Below are 23,021 nucleotides of genomic sequence, written 5' to 3' on the forward strand. Positions count from 1 at the left end.
AGATAGATAGATGTAGATAGATAGATAGATGGATAGATAGATGGATGGATAGATAGATAGATAGGGATGGATAGATAGATAGATAGATAGATAGATAGATAGATGGATGGATGGAGCGGCGGCACACTGTATAGTCCTATTACGAAACACGTTGGACCCCAACTGACCTCACGCTCTAAGTAAGATAAGAGACTCTTCTTTTTTTAATGGTTTTTACGCCTTGTAGGGGGTGATTCAGGTTGGCTCCGATATATGTGAATATTTGCTTGTGTAGAACCAATGTGCAAACGCACGACTATGACAGTTGCCGAGGCATTCACACAGAGGGGGGTGGAGAGGGGGCTGGCACATGGGGACACCCAAAGTTTCCTGGGCGTGGCCACAAAAATGGTGAGTGTCCCCATGCCAATGCAGGGATGGAAAAGCCTGCACAGGGCGGGCAGTTGGCGTCGGTGCCCGCCCTGTTCTTGGCCATTTCCCAGTCCGCCTAGACTGACTTTTATTTGAGAACGGGGAGGAAATAATTTGATGGCCGGCAACCATTAAATTATTGTTTAGCCATACGCCTGCTGTGCAAGTGTACAGATCCATTCGAATGTCGGCACAGAGATTCGGACGGCGGATGTTAACTCACCTGTTGGTTAGTGTTGACTCGCTTGCTAATCAGTGAAAGAACGCTGCTTAGCGAGCGTGTCTGAATTAGGCCCTTCATGTGCACTGAGTGTTATGTCACTAAATTGTTACCCTGCTATAAATATTCTCCTACATGGATTATACTCCTCTCACGTGCTGGTAATTGCGCTGTGTCGCCCAGGAGTCGTGGTTCCTGTACCACCATTACTGCTGGTATATTCTGGGTACAGCTCTCATAGTGGCCACAGTGGATGCCAATGTACTAATGATGCCATGTTGTTATCTGATGGTTACAGGGTCATTGTGATTGCTGAATCTGGCCGCACTACGCTGGAACCCACGCTGCAACCTTAGCCAATTATACTGAAATAAAACATATACCATATTTCAGAAAGCTTTAGAATCAGAATCAGCTTTATTGGCCAGAATTATAGACGCAGGGAACATATACCCACGCTCGCCGCAACAGCCAGGCAGGCAACAATACAACCAGACAGTGCAGTTATCACTCAGGGGACACATACCAGCCAAGCTGCACAGCGCCTAGGCAGCCATCCGCGGCGCCACTGGTCACCGCAACAGCCAGGTAGATAACAGATATGCAGATACAGTACAGATTGCCGTGCAATGTACTAGACAGAGGAGACATGGGATTTACATATGGCTGAGTGCACAGTTCCTAGGCAGGGGAGACACAGGCGTTACATATGGCTGCGTGCACAGTTCCAAAGCAGACATCAGCGGAGCCATCTTGGTCATAGCTACTTCCAGGTTAGCAGCAAGGCCTGAGCAGGCCATTTTCCATATTCAGTGAGTTTTTTTGGCCTAGTCCCGATCTACTGGGAAGCTGAGGGTTTTTCCAGTGTGTCCAGAGGCCTTGGTTATGGATGCGGCCAGAGTGGGGTGGGGGAGGTGAGGTTAGGCCCTTCCTCGGGTTGCAGGCCTATTGCCTTACCTCCTCCTCTGTGGTTCTCTGCTGTATTTGTCCAGGGGATCCTGCAGGCCATGAACCTGCAGGCCGGGAGGTCCCCATGGGTCCCAAGGTCGGGGGGACATCCTCGGTCCATTCACAGAGGGGGGGAGCACGGCCGTAGTTGGAACCTGCTGACCACTTTGCTCTCCCCATCGGGGGACCACTGCTTGTTCTCCTCTACAATTGTTTCATGTTAGGCCCCGCTTGTAATGACATCGGTGGCTTTTTAGCCTGAAGTGGTGGCATCTTATCAGCACCGACAATACATTGTGTAGTGTTCACTCTAGGATTTTGTGGGGGGAGGGAGCCGGGGGGGGCGGACCGAGCCCACCGACATCACAGTTGTGGGCGGTCCCGGGCCGCCGTCATCACAAAAGGGGCGGGCCCGGCCACCGCCATCATTAACCCCTTCTCGACATTTAACGTACATTTACGTCATGGTCGGGATGTACTTCCCGACGCATGGCATAAATGTACGTCATGCATTTAAAGTGTCACCGCGTCTATAGACGTGGTGACAGAGGGGAGATGGCTCCTGTCCCTGACAGCAGACATCTTCCCTCATTGCCCAGGGGGGCAGCGATGCCCCCCCCATCGGCGATCGCTGCGATTGGCTGTTCAAATGTGAACAGCCAATTGCAGCGTTTTCTGTGTACCGGCGAATAACGGCGCTCGGTAACACAGGGATCGGTGGTGACTGGTGCTGTTAAGTACAGCACCAATCACCACCGGGTGTAAAGGGGTCACTGGTGGTCACCCCACCTCACCCCACCTGCCCCCAAGGCTGTGATTGGTCCGTCGAACCGACGGACCAATCACAGCCATTACACCTCAGAGAAAATAACGGAGACAGCCCTGCAGCCGCCATTCCGGTCAGGAACAGCGTGCAGAGCGGTCTCCGTGCCCATCTGTCCTCTTATACTGACCTGATCAGCGTTGGTGGTGTGGTGGCATCCGTGCTGCCTGCTGCTGGTGCTTCCTGGTTGTTGGTGCTTCCTGGTTGTTGTGCTGCTGCTGCAGCGTCATTGTGTAATATAATTTTGTCTCTGCTGCCCCCCTTTTGTGCTGATCAGTATAAATTAACTGATCAGCAACTTTTTGGGGGTAGAAAAATTGGGGGGTCAGTTACCTAGGTAACTGTAGGGGCGCCTGTATGAGTGGCTTCTGCTAGCGGCTGTCAAAAAAAGGGGGTGTCAATCCCTATGGAAAATATGCAGAAAAAAGGTGGTAGACTGCGCTCATTGATGACAGACTGAGGAATTAAAATTGTAATTTTTAATTATACAAAATAGCATGCTGTAATAAACATATAAAAATAAGGTACAAAGTACACAATATAAAAGAAAGGGAGGGGAAATGGGTAAGAATAATTGAAAATAGCTGCATCCACTGTTGGAGTGATATCACCTTAGTTTGAGTCCACAGTCCAGTGGGTAACCGTTGAAATAAGGAGCAAGTGGATATGTTCAGAAAGCTGGCTGCGGCGATACTCAAATGTGGTTTTTCTTCCGATTGTAGTGGGGGGTAGCGATCCTCCCGACTTGGATAGGTAAAAACAGTTGAGTGTCCGCTGGTATATCCTGGGTGGGTATTAGACAGGCGGCTTGCCTTCAAGAGGTGAGTGCCTCACTCCAGGTCGAGGCCAGTGATGGTAAATAAGTGAAAAAACTCCAAACGGTTTTCAGTGCAAATGGATGGCAGTGGTGGGCAGCGTATTGTGGTGGGCAGTTAGGAGCCTGGGCCAACGCGTTTCACTGCACAGAGCAGCTTTTTCAAGGTGGTTTTAAACAGGCAGGGATGGGGGTATTTATACCTAAAACACTCATGTGAATCATGTGCACCTATGTGCACAGCAATCAATTAGACATGATATAAAAACAGTTTGTAACATACCTCATAATGAGCAGGAGACAGATCCAAACAAAAAGGCAGTACACAGAGCAAAAAACGAGCGTTATCTGATCTAAAATAGACACTAAACAGATTACAGTGCTCCGGAGTTCTAATACTTCCGGTTTGTCACTTCCTGCTTGTGGCTGGAACGCATATGGAACGCATAGCGCTGTTAGTACAGCGCTATGTGAATCTTATAGAAAAAACATTAAAGGGCTTAAATATGCAAAGCGGAGGTTTCATATGGCAGTAGGGATGTAAAGAATGTGCCAGTAATAAGCGCATATACCCTAAAAAAGCGCTAATATGTGGGGACTTATTAATCCCAGCAGTGCAACTTGTAAATGATTCCCCGCTATAGGGAAAAGCGGAGCTGGGTATAAAGGGCCCAGATAATACTGGTGTGTATAGAGAGTAATGTGTTTAAGGTTTATACATGCAGACCAACCACAACAGGAACATGGTACATAGAAAAATGTAGAGATATTCTACTATTGCTAACAGTTTCCTTTACAAGCAAAAAAGCATAGAGCAATATTATTCACATTTTTGTATGCATTATAGAAATAAAAAATATAAATAAATTGTATAGTAATAATAACATTAAATACAAAAAATGAAAAATAACTAAAACCAATAGGTATAAATGAAACATAATCGTGCAGAGCAAGAAGTGCATTTCTCTTTCAGCATGTTTTAATCAGACATGGAGGGAGAGCAGATGATTTTATGAACATAAAACAAAATAATGAGGTATTTCACATATAAGATAATGATAATGGTAAGCAAGAATGAATATACGAGTGGGGAGAAGGATAAGGGCTACAACACAAGAGCTGAGTATTGAAGGAGATGTTATAATACTGCATTCAGCTCCACTGCCTCATTCAGGCCCTCAGGGTGGATTGTATGGAGCTGAAACATCCAGAAAACTTCTTGTCTACTGAGCCTTTTAAATCGGTCTCCACCTCGGTATGTCGTGGATATCGTTTCCAGGCCCATTATGTTGAGTCCCTTAGGGTCTCCTGAGTGATATTCTGAAAAATGTCTCGATACACTATGTGTCATTATTTGTTTTTTAACATTTCTCCTATGCTCGAGAAAGCGTATTTTTAGGGAACGGGTAGTGCGGCCTACATACCCTAATCTGCAAGGACATTGCAAAAGATAAATTACATATTTGGTATTGCAATTTATAAAAGTATCGATTTTATATGTTTTACCCTCTCTATTTTTAATTTCAAAATTAGATTTTTTCGGGATATGGTTACACGTAATGCATCTATTTGCCCCACATTTAAAAAAAACAATTTGTTTATGGCCTAACCAGGTAGAGACTGGTAGGTCAGTGGGGTCATCTCTTAAAGGTTTTATAAAGCTAGGTGCTAACATGTTTTTGAGTGACCGGTTCTTTCTGAACACAAAGCGAGGATTTTTGGGTAGTAGGTCTATCAACAGGGGATCTTGTTTAAGGATGTTGTAATTTTTATCAACGATTTTGCGGATCTGGGTGGAATGGGTATTAAAGGTGGAAATGAACATGATTTGATTTTGGATACCATTAGGGTTATTGTCTTTTAGATCTTTATTATTTATATTTTTGTTTTGATATTTTAGGAGGTCCTCTCTCTTCATAGATGACACTTCAGAGAGGGCTTGATCAATAAGGGCTTTAGGATAGCCCCTTTGTAGAAAGGACATTTTCATGTCCTCTGCTTGGAGGCTAAAGGCATCCATGTCGGAGCAATTCCTATACAGCCTGATAAACTGCCCCTTGGGGATGCCTTTTTTCCAAGGGGGGTAATGGGCACTGCTGTAATGCAGATACGCATTAGCCCCAACTTCTTTGGTGAAGTTAGTGGTGGTGATTTTGTCACCATCCGCTAGGAGGGTCACATCCAGAAACGAAGTCCGCTTAGAATCAAGGTGGTGAGTGAAGGTTAAATTATATGGGTTGGAATTAAGGTGATTAACAAAAGATTATAAATATGGGACAGTAAGATCTTATAGAGATAAAAACAAAAATAAAAGGGGAGATACGGATCCTAACTATATACCCATTCCAAATGTAAGACACTTCTCTGAAAAAAGACAGTATAGGAAAAAATCCTTTTCAAAATCAAATAACCCATGGAGAAAAAATTCAGGTGATCATTGGCGAAGACAGGGTCAAGCCCTCTCTGAAGTGTCATCTATGAAGAGAGAGGACCTCCTAAAATATCAAAACAAAAATATAAATAATAAAGATCTAAAAGACAATAACCCTAATGGTATCCAAAATCAAATCATGTTCATTTCCACCTTTAATACCCATTCCACCCAGATCCGCAAAATCGTTGATAAAAATTACAACATCCTTAAACAAGATCCCCTGTTGATAGACCTACTACCCAAAAATCCTCGCTTTGTGTTCAGAAAGAACCGGTCACTCAAAAACATGTTAGCACCTAGCTTTATAAAACCTTTAAGAGATGACCCCACTGACCTACCAGTCTCTACCTGGTTAGGCCATAAACAAATTGTTTTTTTTAAATGTGGGGCAAATAGATGCATTACGTGTAACCATATCCCGAAAAAATCTAATTTTGAAATTAAAAATAGAGAGGGTAAAACATATAAAATCGATACTTTTATAAATTGCAATACCAAATATGTAATTTATCTTTTGCAATGTCCTTGCAGATTAGGGTATGTAGGCCGCACTACCCGTTCCCTAAAAATACGCTTTCTCGAGCATAGGAGAAATGTTAAAAAACAAATAATGACACATAGTGTATCGAGACATTTTTCCGAATATCACTCAGGAGACCCTAAGGGACTCAACATAATGGGCCTGGAAACGATATCCACGACATACCGAGGTGGAGACCGATTTAAAAGGCTCAGTAGACAAGAAGTTTTCTGGATGTTTCAGCTCCATACAATCCACCCTGAGGGCCTGAATGAGGCAGTGGAGCTGAATGCAGTATTATAACATCTCCTTCAATACTCAGCTCTTGTGTTGTAGCCCTTATCCTTCTCCCCACTCGTATATTCATTCTTGCTTACCATTATCATTATCATTATCTTATATGTGAAATACCTCATTATTTTGTTTTATGTTCATAAAATCATCTGCTCTCCCTCCATGTCTGATTAAAACATGCTGAAAGAGAAATGCACTTCTTGCTCTGCACGATTATGTTTCATTTATACCTATTGGTTTTAGTTATTTTTCATTTTTTGTATTTAATGTTATTATTACTATACAATTTATTTATATTTTTTATTTCTATAATGCATACAAAAATGTGAATAATATTGCTCTATGCTTTTTTGCTTGTAAAGGAAACTGTTAGCAATAGTAGAATATCTCTACATTTTTCTATGTACCATGTTCCTGTTGTGGTTGGTCTGCATGTATAAACCTTAAACACATTACTCTCTATACACACCAGTATTATCTGGGCCCTTTATACCCAGCTCCGCTTTTCCCTATAGCGGGGAATCATTTACAAGTTGCACTGCTGGGATTAATAAGTCCCCACATATTAGCGCTTTTTTAGGGTATATGCGCTTATTACTGGCACATTCTTTACATCCCTACTGCCATATGAAACCTCTGCTTTGCATATTTAAGCCCTTTAATGTTTTTTCTATAAGATTCACATAGCGCTGTACTAACAGCGCTATGCGTTCCATATGCGTTCCAGCCACAAGCAGGAAGTGACAAACCGGAAGTATTAGAACTCCGGAGCACTGTAATCTGTTTAGTGTCTATTTTAGATCAGATAACGCTCGTTTTTTGCTCTGTGTACTGCCTTTTTGTTTGGATCTGTCTCCTGCTCATTATGAGGTATGTTACAAACTGTTTTTATATCATGTCTAATTGATTGCTGTGCACATAGGTGCACATGATTCACATGAGTGTTTTAGGTATAAATACCCCCATCCCTGCCTGTTTAAAACCACCTTGAAAAAGCTGCTCTGTGCAGTGAAACGCGTTGGCCCAGGCTCCTAACTGCCCACCACAATACGCTGCCCACCACTGCCATCCATTTGCACTGAAAACCGTTTGGAGTTTTTTCACTTATTTACCATCACTGGCCTCGACCTGGAGTGAGGCACTCACCTCTTGAAGGCAAGCCGCCTGTCTAATACCCACCCAGGATATACCAGCGGACACTCAACTGTTTTTACCTATCCAAGTCGGGAGGATCGCTACCCCCCACTACAATCGGAAGAAAAACCACATTTGAGTACCGCCGCAGCCAGCTTTCTGAACATATCCACTTGCTCCTTATTTCAACGGTTACCCACTGGACTGTGGACTCAAACTAAGGTGATATCACTCCAACAGTGGATGCAGCTATTTTCAATTATTCTTACCCATTTCCCCTCCCTTTCTTTTATATTGTGTACTTTGTACCTTATTTTTATATGTTTATTACAGCATGCTATTTTGTATAATTAAAAATTACAATTTTAATTCCTCAGTCTGTCATCAATGAGCGCAGTCTACCACCTTTTTTCTGCAACTTTTTGGGGGTGCAGGTTTTTTTTTTTTTATATTTATACCATGTCAGGTTGCACCAAAATTTGTGCGCCTGCTGCCCCTCACTGCTAATCAGTGTCGCATCACTGATCAGCAATTTTTTTAATTTTTTTTTTTTTTTTGGGGATCAAATTCCTGTTGCCTTTGGGCGCTGATCAGTGACGGACGTTACTGACCAACCAAAAAAACAACAAAGTGTAGAAAAGTCCCAAGGCGCTATAAGTCCTTGCTGCCGTAGACCCAAATGGAGGACCACTCGGTAATCCTCGCTGATAGACACTGGAGAAACAAAGGAAGGTCTTGCTGGCGCTGAACTCGTGTGTCCCACGAAAAAGATGATTCTCGTGAAATGGGGAAATGAAAATATATGAAAAAAACGTGTTAGAATTTCCAAAAATGTGTGGAATAAAAAAAGTGTTTATTTGATAAACACTCAAAAAAACCAGGGAGGGAATTCGTACCCCAACTCACACGTAAAGGATGTGGTAAAAGTGTGTAAAGGTATCTTTTTAAAGGTTCACCCGTGCAGATAATCTGAAGATGAAATACCAAGGATAAGGTAGGTCCAAACTAGGCGTACCGTACTGACCAACATCTGTGCTCAATTTTTGGCGCAGGAGCATTTTTTTTTCTTTTAACCCCTTCAAGGTAGTACCAAAAGCTGCCTTGAAGCTGCTGCACTACATACACACTACATACCCCCCGTGTTGAAATAAAGTTTGTACCCCCCCTACACTATACACGTGTTGAAACACTACACTTACACAAACACAAAAATAATAAAAATGTCCCAATCATCCCAAAGACTGTTTTCAGCGGAGGAGGCATATGCCCTTATTGCCTCTGACACTGACACAGCCAGTGATGTAAGCGATGAATTTGCATTCGTCTTAAGCTCCTCTTCCTCCTCTAGTGATGAGGGACCCCCTCAAAGACGCCCCCGTAGAGCAGCTGAGACCCCCCCCCCCAAATGATTGATCCCGTATGGACCCCACCACCAGACAATTTTGAGCCCCAGGTTCCTGAGTTTTTGGCCAACCCAGGAATCCAATTTCATACTACAGGCCTCAAAGAAATTGACTTTTTCAAAGTATTTTTCTCTGATGATTTTATAAATCTAATGGTGGACCAAAGTAATTTATATGCCCAGCAGTTTATTGCTCAAAACCCCACGTCATCATTTGCTAGGTGGACCCCTGTAGATACAGTAGAGATGATGACGTTTTGGGGTCTGGTGTTACATATGGGCATAGTTAAAAAGCCAGAAATGAGACAATATTGGAGTAGAGATGTTCTGTACAGCACCCCACTTTATCGTATGGCCATGACCCGGACTCGTTTTGAGACGATCCTTAAATTTTTGCATTACAACGATAATGCACAGTGCCCACCCAGAGATGATCCCACCTTTGACCGGCTATTCAAAGTCAGGCCGGTCATTGATCATTTCAGCGCCAAATTTGCTGAGATGTACATCCCTGAAAAATTCATTTGTATAGACGAGTCACTTATACATTTTAAAGGAAGGGTTAAATTCCGCCAGTACCTTCCCAATAAGAGGGCAAGGTATGGCATAAAAATGTATAAGCTGTGTGAAAGTACCTCAGGGTACACCCACAGGTTTAGGGTATATGAAGGGAAGGATTCAAGAATTGAACCGCCAGAATGCCCCCCCCCTCCCTCGTATTTGTTAGTGGAAAGATTGTCTGGGATTTAGTGCACCCCTTCCTGGATAAGGGTTATCACCTCTATGTGGATAACTTTTACACTAGCATACCCCTGTTTAAGGCCCTTGGTTCAAGAGGTACAGCAGCTTGCGTTACTGTGCGCAAGAACCAAAGAGGCCTCCCAAAAACGCACATTGCCCAATTACTGAGAAAGGGTGAAAGCAGGGCACAATCCACCGAAAATATTTTGTTGGTCAAATATAAGGACAAGAGGGATGTCCTTATACTGACAACAATTCACGGAGACAGTACCACCTCCGTCCCTGTACGAGGTACCAGTACCCACACCTCAAAACCTATTTGTATCCTAGATTACAATAAGTACATGGGCGGAGTGGATCTTTCAGATCAGGTACTGAAGCCGTACAGTGCCCTGCGGAAAACAAAAATATGGTATAAGAAGCTGGCCGTGTATATCATCCAGATGGCACTGTATAACGCTTACGTGCTATTCCGTTCTACCAGCCAGAGGGGGACATTTATGCACTTTCAAGAGGAAGTCATAAAGGGCCTAATATTTGGGAACCAGCAGGCAGAGGGCCCCAGTACTTCTAGTACTGGCCTCCGTATTGTACCAGGGCAGCATTTTCCTAACGAAATCCCCTCCACTGGAAAAAAGGGCAGGACACAAAAAAGGTGCAAAGTTTGCTATAAAAAGGGAATAAGAAAGCAAACTATTTTCCACTGTGAAACTTGCCCCGACAAACCCAGCCTATGTATAAAGGAGTGTTTTAAAATATACCACACATCTATGGATTATTAGGTTCATCATTTCACCGTGCTTCGGGGGTCTTGCTAATGCGACATAGCACCCACCATTCATTCCACCAGAATCTGTGCTGCAAAATCCAAATATCACTCCTTCCCTTCTGAGTCCTGCCATGCACCCAAATGGTATTTTTTGGTCACATATGAGGCATTGCCATACTCGGGAGAAATTGCGGCACAGATTTTGGGGTGCTTTGTCTCCTTCATTCCTTGTGAAAATGAAAAATTTTGAGCCAGAACTGCATTTTTGTGTAAAAAAAATGTAATTTTTCATTTTCACAGCCCAGTTGTACCAAAATTTGTGAAACCCCTGGGGGTTTGAAATGTACACTATACCCCTAGATGAATTCCCTGAGGGGTGTAGTTTGCAAAATGGGGTCACTTGTGGGGGAGGTTCCTAACTTTTAGCATCTTATGGTGCTTAGAAACCTACATGGTGCCTAAAAAATAATCTCATAAAAAGGAGGCTCCAAAATCAAGTAGGTGCTCCTTCTATTATGAAGCCTGTGGTTTGGTCAACGTGCACACTAGGGCCACATATAGGATATTTATGAAAACAAAAGAATTGGGGGAATCAATTTTTAGTCACATTTCTCTAGTAAAATATACTGTGTTCCTTAGAAAAATGTATTAAAATTAAAAATCTGCAAAAAAAAAGGAATTTTGAAATTTCACCTACACTTTGTTTTAATTCTTGTGAAACACCTAAAGGGTTAACAAACTTCCAAAATGCTGTTTTGAATACTGTGAGGGGTGCAGTTTTTGAAATGGCATCATTTATGGGGGTGTCTCACATACAAGTCCCTCAAAGTCACATCAGAACTGAACTGGTCCCTAAAAAAATCAGTGTTTGAAATTTTCTTGAAAATTTGAGAATTTGCTATTCATATTGTAAGCCTCCTAGTGTCCAAAAAAAATAAAAGGAGGTTGAAATAATGATGGCAACATAAAGTAGACATATGGTCTTTGTTAGTTATTAACTATTTTGAGTGGTATGATTATTTGTCTCACAAGCAGAAAATTTAACATTTTGCAAATTGCAAAATTTTAAATTTTTTTACGACATTTTGGTATTCTTCACAAATAAACACAGACTGTATCGACCAAAATTTACCACTAACTTAAAGTACAATGGGGCAGATGTATTAAGCCTGGAGAAGAGATAAACTGGAGATAAAGTGGAGATAACTTGGAAGAGTTAACGCACCAGCCAATCAGCTGTGTTTGAAATATGACAGTTGGGATCTGATTGGCTGGTGCGTTATCTCCTTCCACTTTATCTCCAGTTTATCTCTTCACCAGGCTTAATACATCTGCCCCAATGTGTCACGAGAAAACAATCTCAAAATCACTGGGATAAGTAAAAGCAATAAAAAGTTATCCCCACATAAAGTGATACATGTCAGATTTGAAAAAAAGGGCTCTGTCAGGAAGGCAAAAACAGGCTGCGGCGGTAAGGGGTTAAAGGGGCGGGCCTGTCCACCGCCATCACTAAAGTGGGCGGCCCGACCCTGCCGAAGTTGCTGTGCTGCTGGGGAAGCACCGGGCATCGCCGTCTACAGCGGCGCTGGGCTTCTCCATGCACACTGTCGGGGCAGGCACCAGGCTGTTTTAGCGGGGCTAGAGGGGCAGGGCACATTTTGCCCTTTAAAAATCGGGCAGGGCGCAGCGCCCCACTAAAACAGCCTGGCGGGAACAGTAATTGTGCCAGGTTTCGCATTAGGTTTTTCACACTGGTAGCATGGGTGTCGAATTCACTGGTGAAGATAACAAGTTCAGGTATTCGCATCTTTCCCAAACGCTCTGTCAGCTTTAGGCTGATGGAACCTCTTCCTTGCCTTCCACAGACAAGATGTTATAACCTTGCTGAAGTAGCCATGCATGAGAGAAGACATCTCTCAATTCTGATTCAGACACTATGGCTTCCAGTGATGAGGATGGTAGCTTGTAGCCTGTCAGGAAAACAGAAGATATAAACAGTGCACACATTCCGCACTGTCACAGCAGAGGGTGATCTTTTCCATTCATCCATCATAGCACTCTGTATAACAACCAAATCATAAAGTTGCCGTCAATAAATCTTTTAAAGTTCAGATTATTTTTATTGTAACTTGCTCATAAAAATGCATAAAAGTAGCGTCATAAATTGGTGCAACATTAGTAGTAGTAGTACGTTTATTTATAAGGCGCCACAAAGTGTTCGCAGCGCCGTACATAGCAAACAAAAAAAAACAAATTACAAGGTAACGTACAGGGTGTGTAGAAAGATACAGTATAAATAGGGGTATAGCTGGTAGAACTAAAATCAGCATCAGTTCAGAAGTAGGTGTCAAAATAGTCAAGGAGACCGAAGATGAAGTAGAGGAAGGGAAGAACAGGACAGGAGCACAGGTGAGGTAATGAGGTAGGGTGAGTACGTGAGGAAGGAGGACCCTACTCATAAGAGTTAACATACTAAAAATAGGTGGGTGGACGAACGAAATACAATAGGATAAGTAGGAACGGAGGGGAACGGAGGCAGGATAGGAGGATCAAAAGAGGTTAGGAGGAGGGATAGGCTAGTCGAAAAAAGTGGGTTTTGAGGGAGCGCTTGAAGGAGGTAAGGGAATCAGATAGCCTGATGGGTGGCGGGAGGTTGTTCCAGTGCAGGGGGGCAGCGAGAGAGAAATCTTGGACACGGGAGTGGGAGGAGGTGATTAGGTGAGAGGTCAGTCGGCGGTCAGCGATGGAGCGAAGAGGACGGGAGGGAGTGTGGATAGAGATCAGTGAAGAGAGGTAGGGAGCTGTGGAGGAGGAGAGAGCCTTGTAGGTTGTGGTGAGGAGTTTAAAGAGAACTCGGAAAGGAATGGGGAGCCAGTGAAGAGATAAACAGAGGGGGGAGGCGGAGGTAGAGCGGCGGGAGAGGAAGATGAGCCTAGCAGCAGCGTTAAGAATGGATTGGAGAGGTGCGAGGCGGGTGAGAGGTAGCCCAGAGAGAAGGATGTTGCAGTAGTCAAGGCGGGAGATGACAAGAGAGTGAATGAGAATTTTGGTTGCGTCAGTGGAGAGGAATGGTCTGATGCGTGAGATGTTGCGTAGGTGAAAGCGGCAAGACTGTGAGAGAGCACGAATGTGGGGGGTGAAAGAGAGGGAGGAGTCAATGATGACACCGACACCAACATTAGAACCCATCACGGTCCTTGATATCTGTGCAAAGTGCTGACAAAGGTCCAGCATGGGTCAAGAGCACTGGCAATTATAATTACACTAGTGTATCCATTAAAAACAACAGATATGAATATTGGTGAATGCTCTCTTCTTTTGTTACTATATTATATGAAAGAGACCTGGCCATGACTTTGTATGGTACAGTGCTGATATGAGTGTAAGCTTGCAATTGTGTGTGTGTGTGTGTGTGTGTGTGTGTGTGACCTTATACGCATGCATTAACCTCCCCAGGTGCAATAAACACAACCGTCATACATCTTCCAGAAGCTGCACTCACAAGACCACCAGAGGACAATTCATAGGCAACTGCAGGGGGGCTTTGTGGTTGCCCAGAAACCCCCTCCTCTTGGCAAGTGCCTTAAATTATGACAATAGCATTGGTATATAATATGATCAGTAGAGTTGCCGCCACATCATGCAGTGTAAGGGAAAGAGCAGAGCCCAGTGTACCAGCTTATTCTACCACATTTACTGTATGTGTGGATCTGAGCCCTTAAACATCGCACTGGACCAGAGAGAAGCTGCCAGAAGGAAGAGGAAGGAGCCTTACCATGAAGTGGGAGATTGTGAGATTAGTGCAGTACCGGTTCTATTATGTCTATGTATTTATTTATTACATGTTTAACCTTTTCCTGACCACTTATCTTATTTAAATGTGTGAAACCGCCTATACTATAGACCATCTGACCATTAATATTAATACTGTATTCCATACAGTATCCATTGTATAAAAAGACCAACATTTCAGGGCTGTTACCGCTCCCCAGACTCCTGTACTTGCAGTGCGCTGCAGAGTGGGAGATTATGGGTTACATTTGGAAACAGGGCCATCTCTAATTCCATTGCTCCATATATCTCTAACCTCATCTCCATTCATACACCCTCCCGCCCTCTACGGTCAGCTGACGACTGTCGTCTCTCCTCCACCCTGATCACTGCTTCCCATGCTAGAGTACAGGACTTTGCCCGTGCTGCACCCCTTCAGTGGAACGCACTCCCTCGCTCCATTAGACTCTCCCCGACCTTGCAAAGCTTCAAACGGGCACTGAAAACTCACCTATTCATCAAAGCGTACCCTTCCACTGCATAAACCAGCTGGTTCTCCGACCTCTTGCCTGTTTACATCCTGCTATCTAACCACCACCCCCTCGCTTGCACCTCTTGTAATCTGTCTGTCTCCCCTTCCTACTAGATTGTAAGCTCCTCCGAGTAGGGCCCTCTTCCCTCCTGTTGTCAAAGCCCACTTCTCTTCACATTTCACTCACAGCTCTCCTATACTCCAACACTCAGTGACCATCTTCGTCTGCATACTCATCTCCATCATTGGCCTCAAGCCTCTAGTTGTATGTTGATTGGGTCCTCACTACTTATATCCAAGCTGTAATGTGTATTGATCTGTGGCGCTCTTTATTTGTACTGTATTTTTGTTATTTATTCAATGTTATGCCAAGTTTTGTCTCCCTGTATTGTTTCTTTGTACGGTGCAGCGAAACACTTGTGGCGCCTTATAAATAAAATTATAATAATAATAATAATAACCTCCCTCTACAAATCCTGCATTTGCCACTGCAATAAAATTGGGATTTGCCAGCATTGAACTCGCATCGCTCTGATTTGCATAAAGTGAGTTAGAATTTATCAGTGGCTGGGATGTAACCTCTCACCATTTGCTTATTGCTCACTAATGGAAGAGGGGCACTGGGTGGGTCGGGTCTCCATCAATGAACTTACAAACAGCTTTTAGAGATCTGCTTATTAGAATACGGAAGGCTGACTGACGCCTTGGCTGATTATACAAAGCTGATTATAGAATATTGATCAGAATTCAAAGTAGGAAGTTTCTAAGTAGGAAGGTAACAATTACAGAAACTAAAGGAAACTGACAACCAACAGAAGTGAAACATTTTTAAACTACATCAATATCTGGATTTCCTCCCAAGTGTACAGGGGTTGTGGAGTGTGAGCAGCCATTTTTCACCTTCCATTGGATGTACAGTATGTATCATACAATACTCATTTATATACTGCTTTGGATTATATTATAATTAATTTCTTTTTGTGAATGTTTTTGTCTATTTTTGTCATGAACTGTTTTTATGGATACTACAGAATTCTCTTCCGTTCGGTATAAGAATATTCTATTGTTTTGGATCAAAATAAATTCCTTTATATAAAGTATTTCCTGGAGATTTTTAAAGAAATCATTGTAGCTATAGAGGAGAATATAAAAGAGACCGTTACAGGTGTTTAACCCGAGATAAAGAAGAAACCTGTACTCATTTGGTTCAGTCACCTTCATTGGTGAGTAAGGTATGCCTTCAAGTTATTTATAGTTATTGCTTTAAAGTAAGAACGTTAACAAGGTGTCCCCATTCTGGAACTCACTCCATGGTGATTGGTATCCCTATAGAGAGATAGAATATTTAATCTCCTGGGAAATCCACTGATCGATTTGTTTCCTTCTTTATTTTCCACTCCCCAAAATATTATAAATCATTGGGGAGTGAAAGCTATTTATAAGAAGTTTGCAGCACTAAGAAGAAACCACTACGGGGATTAAAAGACTTACTTGACCGTAAATTAGGTATGCCCACAATTTTTCTGTTATATGGCAAAGAAACCATTATAGGTGTCACGACCACCATGTCTGCCACTCACGCCTCCCATGCCATGGCTGCCCCTGGGGTTCCTAACAGGGTAATTCAGACTCTGGCACTCACCTCCGCTATCAGTCCCCTTGTTCCTGGGTTGTGTGATGTCGCGCTGTCATCTCATGGTGACAGTGGTAGCGTGCAGGTGACATGCAGGGCTTGGACGGCGTGGGGCCTCAGTTGCCATAGTGTTCTGGGTCTGGCTGGAAATGCTGGCTGGTGCATGCTGCACACACTTCCTGTTTCAGAAACCTGTCGCCCCCTGGTGGCGGCCATCTTCTTGGGTTCTCCTATCAGGATGCACTGCCAATTTCCATACAACCAATCACAGTTCAGCTCTGCCTTCAAATACTGACTTGCTGGGCCAATCCAGCAGTCAGTACAGTGATGTGCTTATTGCTAGGCATCTGACTCTCCTTGCTGCTGGTAGCGCTGCTACTTCTAGTTCCAGAGACTCTATCCGGTATCCTGCTACACCCGCTGTCTTCAACCATCACATCGCAGACTCCTGCTGCCGCCTTAACGGACCGGACAAGGTTAGCCCCCAAAGGGGTCATCCTTTCTCCAGCCTGACGGTTATTACTCTGCGATCCCTCCTGGTTACAGCTATTAGGGTTGTCAGCACACCCTTCCCGGATTCTTCCAATCATCCAATCGTCCAATCTTTCATTCAATCATTCAATCATCCAATTCGGCAATCCAATCATCCAATTCTTCAAGTTTTCATTTATTTCTTCAAACCTTCAAGTCAAGTCATCTCTTCATCCCAGTCACCTGCAAGCTCTACAATAAGTATTGCATATCATTTGACTTTGTTTACTCATTATCTACAGTATTATCCTTGTGCCATTCCTCATCTTCTGTACCATCGTATCTTTATTAAAACTGGGGTACTTGTGGAGTATCACGGCTCCCACAATGGCCATCGCACGGGAAAAAAACGCATTGCATCGCATGCGATCGCATCACATGCGAATTTTAACAGAAAAGCTACCAAATGCATTGAAATTAGTATGAAACATGTTCAATGACCCCCAAATGTCATTTTTGAGGCTGTACCACCCCCACTATCAACGCGAACTCGAAGCGTGGCGAGCACAGCGGTACGCGTCCTATGACCTTTTCATACCCCCACTATCCACGTCGGCGCGGAGTTGAGAATAGAAAGTGTGGCGAGCGCAGCGAGGGGACACGGATACCTTCACAGGTATCCGCGTCCCCTCGCGGGCTTCATAGGTGTCCTTTCTTTTATCCAATTGCCGTCCTCCCTTCTGTCGTCTATGCAAAAACCTTATATCAAAGCACCTAGCTTCCGTTTCACTCCAGCCGGTGCTACCGGAAATGTGACAATAGGTATATACCACTTACCATATAGGTGAGTGAGGTATGCACCCACACCCTTCAAGAAGTTTATTGATTATTTTCCTGTGTTGCCTCTATGGCCCTTTATAATGAGCACCACATATTTATTTTTTTCACGAACGTCACTTCACGATATGAGAACATCCATGTACAGTATTAATCGACTAAGAACAATTATTATTATAATTTTATTTATAAGGCGCCACAAGTGTTTCGCAGCGCCGTACAAAGGAACATTGAATAAATAACAAAAATGCAGTACAAATAAAGAGCACCACAGTTCAATACACATTACAGCTTAAATGGAAGTAGTGAGGACCCAATCAACATACAACTAGAGGCTTGAGACACAACAATCAACTCAGACACAAAGAAACCCTTATACGTTTGAAAAATCAATGCACACTGTGAGTTTGGTACGATCTTAATGTCACACACAAAAGAAACCTTTATACTATCACTTTGTTGACGTATTTGGTGAGTGAGGTGCGCCCACTGTCTATTTTCTACACACGGGATGGATTGTCCACTAAGAAAATAAGCCTACACATTGCATACAGTATATATTTATTTATGTACATATTCACGTCGATGGAGACGAACACCAGGACACAAGGACGCAGAATTAAAGGAAATGTTATGGTCATTTACACCATAATATCTATTGTGAGTTGGGTACACCCATACAGTATATCTCCTTTGCTGCCTATCATCAGCTCATGGAGAGGCTGGACGTGTGTCCCAGTCACTCGTCGGAGCCAATAGGCAATAGGGGCCGCAGCCGTTATAGTTAACCAGATTGGCCACGGGCGGCCGATATTTTGCTCACACAATGAATGATATTGGCCACTGATATCGTTTAGTGATGTCACTGGGGCCCACTAAACATGCAGGTCGTTTAGCCAAATTGACCTGCATGTTTGGAAGACATCAATCACCATTATCAGGAGCACAGATTGCTAACAATTTAGAGTGTACACACTAGACAATATTGTGAACAATATTGCTCAGAAAGCCCTTTCACAATATCGCCTAATGTATATGGGGCTTTACGCACATACGGCTATTAGACATGATTTGACAATAAGAATTACCAATGTACTGTAAGCCAGCGAACCTGTGCGCACACTTCTTACACGGGATGGTCTTACTTTGTATCATTCAGAAACATAAACGCTCAGAGAAATATGATGAGTCCTAGTATATCCCACCTGCCACAGTGTAACCTCTGTAGCGGCCCCACATGGCTGCCTCACCTGTTACGCTTGTGGAGGGGATGTAAAATACATGGACATGGTGGTTTGGTTCTGAGTGTTAGGAAACTGCAAACACCCCATTTTGTGTCATCTCTAGGGGTAACCTACCCCACCTGCGGTGATCACATGCAGTGCGCCAAAGATGGCTGCCTTGTCTGGTACCTTATGAGGCTGGATAACACAACCCATGGAAGTTAATACCCAAAGTACCTGATCCACCCTGCATTATGCTGACTGTGCTCTAGGTTTCTGGTTTATGTCGGGGTGGGGTGAGGTGTGCCACCTGCCCTGTCGTCGTCCAGCTGCCTGCAAATGTTCGGGGGAACCATTCGATATTTGCCAACCATCTAATGATTTCTCCTGCTGTGGGCACATGCCAGGGGTAGTCTCTTCGTAGCACATTCCCTCTCATGGTTGTGAGGGGATACAGCGATGAGGGGGGGGGGGGGGGCATATTTTCGTGGGGTTGCCTTTCTGGGACTTTATAAGCTTCGAACATCACAGCTTTGTGAATTAACCAGAATAAGGGGATGCGGTCATCTATTAGAATGAACTTAGGTCTACAGTTATTAGGTCGACCCCACTAGGTCGACTGGCAGGAAGGTCGACCTGACTTAAGGTCGACATGGGCCAAGGTCAACATGACTTAAGGTCGAATTTGCCTAAAGGTCGACATGAGGAAGGTCGACTGGTCATAAGGTCGACATGGGGTTTTTCACTGTTTTTTGAGCCGACATGTGCCGACAGGCGGTACTTCATGCCCTACCATCCACTAGGGCGTGGAGGAGGTTATTAAAGCTGTGGCGAGCGAAGCGAGCCACCGTGCCCGATGCATTGCGAGCATCCGATTCTCATTGCCAACTGTGTCCATGTCGACTGTGTCGACATTCGGATAAAAAAACAGTGAAAAACCCATGTCGACCTTATGACCAGTCGACCTTCCTCATGTCGACCTTTATGCAAATTCGACCTTAAGTCATGTCGACCTTGGCCCATGTCGACCTTAAATCAGGTCGACCTTCCATCCAGTCAACCTAATGGGGTCGACCTAATGACTGTAGACCTAAGTTCATTCTGACAGATGTACCGATTCCCAGAATAAGGGACTATGTACAGTGTTTGACAAAGAACAATGGCAGCACCGCACTGTTCCTTTAAGATGATTGGATGAAAGAAAATACATGCACCAATATACTGTAACTTTTTATTCTTTTAATTAATGTATTATATAATTCAATGCAGTTATATTTATATATCAAAAATACTGTGTGGCCACAAGTCAGTTAATACATATACAATTAACATAAATAAAAAGGTACTCTTTACCTAGAACGGCGCCCGCGATTGGAATCGCGGGCGTCGGGGGTAAAAAATCGCGGGCATCGCGGGTAAATCGCGGGTACATAAAAATCGGGTGCCCGCGATGACCGCGATTTTCCCATAGGGAACAATGTTAAAAAGGCTGATTGACCGCGATTTTAATGTAAAATGCCTCAATGCCCGCGATTTGGACATAGGAATCAATGTTAAATGGGCTACAGAGCCCAAATAGGCACAATTAACCCTTAAATGTCCCCCCAATTTTTTAACGCCACCCCACGATCCACGTCAACCCGAAGCGTGGCGAGCGGCGGCGGTACGCGTCCTCTGACCTTTTCATGCCCTACTATCCACGTCGGCGTGGAGTTGAGAATAGAATAGTGTGGCGAGCGCAGCGAGCCACCGAGGCCCGAAGCGTGGCGAGCGCAGCGAGCTCCGCGAGGGGACGCGGATACCTTCACAGGTAAACGCGTCCCTTCGCGGACTTCACAGGTGTCCGCGTCGCCACGGACACCTGTGAAGCCCGCGAGGGGACGCGTATAACTGTGAAGGTATCCGCGTCCCCTCGCGAGGCTCGCTGCGCTCGCCACGCTTCGGGCCTCGGTGGCTCGCTGCGCTCGCCACACTATTCTATTCTCAACTCCACGCCGACGTGGATAGTAGGGCATGAAAAGGTCGGAGGACGCGTACCGCCGCCCCTCGCGGGCTCGCTGCGCTCGCCACGCTTCGGGTTGGCGTGGATCGTGGGGTGGCGTTAAAAATTTGGGGGAACATTTAAGGGTTAATTGTGCCTATTTGGGCTCTGTAGCCCATTTACCATTGAATGTAAAATCGCGGTCAGCACTAAATTTAACATTGACCCCTATGGGAAATCGCGGTGATCGCGGGCATCGCGTCGCGGCCGTTAATGTACTGCCCGCGATCACCGCGATGGGCGCCCTTCTAGGTAAAGAGTACGAATAAAAATACTAAACACATATAAAATGTAACATTAAAATGGACAATCTGGTACTAAATGCAGAGCTTTGTTTATAATTAATTCCTTTCATGTAACTGATAATTAATTCAAAGTCAGTCTTATTTACTTGCCAATATGTTCAATGGGTAATTTATCCGCTGATCTCCGCTGTGGTGCCGGGACTTGACCCCCACAAAAGGGGTCTGATTTGTTGGAAACAAAGGTAAATAAGGCGATAATGCAAATAGTCAACAGTAGGGCCTATTGCTGTATTACTGACACGTGCAGTGTTTGTGATGTCTGTGTGGCGTGCCTATTGCTGTATTACTGACACGTGCAGTGTTTGTGATGTCTGTGTGGCATGCCTATTGCTGTATTACTGACACGTGCAGTGTTTGTGATTTCTGTGTGGCATTTCTATTGCTGTATCACTGACACGTGCAGTGTTTGTGATGTCTGTGTGGCATGCCTATTGCTGTGTTACTGACACGTGCAGTGTTTGTGATGTCTGTGTGGCATGCCTATTGCTGTGTTACTGACACGTGCAGTGTTTGTGATTTCTGTGTGGCATGTCTATTGCTGTATTACTGACACGTGCAGTGTTTGTGATGTCTGTGTGGCATGTCTATTGCTGTATTACTGACACGTGCAGTGTTTGTGATGTCTGTGTGGCGTGCCTATTGCTGTATTACTGACACGTGCAGTGTTTGTGATGTCTGTGTGGCATGCCTATTGCTGTATTACTGACACATGCAGTGTTTGTGATGTCTGTGTGGCATGCCTATTGCTGTATTACTGACACGTGCAGTGTTTGTGATTTCTGTGTGGCATGTCTATTGCTGTATTACTGACACGTGCAGTGTTTGTGATGTCTGTGTGGCATGCCTATTGCTGTATTACTGACACGTGCAGTGTTTGTGATTTCTGTGTGGCATGCCTATTGCTGTATTACTGACACGTGCAGTGTTTGTGATTTCTGTGTGGCATGCCTATTGCTGTATTACTGACACGTGCAGTGTTTGTGATTTCTGTGTGGCATTTCTATTGCTGTATCACTGACACGTGCAGTGTTTGTGATGTCTGTGTGGCATGCCTATTGCTGTGTTACTGACACGTGCAGTGTTTGTGATGTCTGTGTGGCATGCCTATTGCTGTGTTACTGACACGTGCAGTGTTTGTGATTTCTGTGTGGCATGTCTATTGCTGTATTACTGACACGTGCAGTGTTTGTGATGTCTGTGTGGCATGTCTATTGCTGTATTACTGACACGTGCAGTGTTTGTGATGTCTGTGTGGCGTGCCTATTGCTGTATTACTGACACGTGCAGTGTTTGTGATGTCTGTGTGGCATGCCTATTGCTGTATTACTGACACATGCAGTGTTTGTGATGTCTGTGTGGCATGCCTATTGCTGTATTACTGACACGTGCAGTGTTTGTGATTTCTGTGTGGCATGTCTATTGCTGTATTACTGACACGTGCAGTGTTTGTGATGTCTGTGTGGCATGCCTATTGCTGTATTACTGACACGTGCAGTGTTTGTGATTTCTGTGTGGCATGCCTATTGCTGTATTACTGACACGTGCAGTGTTTGTGATTTCTGTGTGTCATGCCTATTGCTGTATTACTGACACGTGCAGTGTTTGTGATTTCTGTGTGGCATTTCTATTGCTGTATCACTGACACGTGCAGTGTTTGTGATGTCTGTGTGGCATGCCTATTGCTGTGTTACTGACACG

At 44.1% G+C, this 23,021-nt stretch overlaps 1 long non-coding RNA gene across 3 annotated transcripts in view; it reads left to right on the forward strand.

The window, feature by feature from the left end:
* LOC146063122 (uncharacterized) overlaps window positions 1-12,621 on the forward strand; it is a 49,620-nt gene extending 36,999 nt beyond the window's left edge. For all 3 annotated transcript variants that reach the window (XR_014471548.1, XR_014471550.1, XR_014471549.1), the window contains one exon: window positions 12,376-12,621. This is a non-coding gene — a long non-coding RNA (uncharacterized LOC146063122). The remainder of the gene's footprint in view (window positions 1-12,375) is intronic.
* Window positions 12,622-23,021: the final 10,400 nt, after the last annotated feature.

Source organism: Crinia signifera, chromosome 3, assembly GCF_055691185.1.
Source record: "Crinia signifera chromosome 3, ASM5569118v1, whole genome shotgun sequence".
NCBI lineage: Eukaryota > Metazoa > Chordata > Amphibia > Anura > Myobatrachidae > Crinia > Crinia signifera.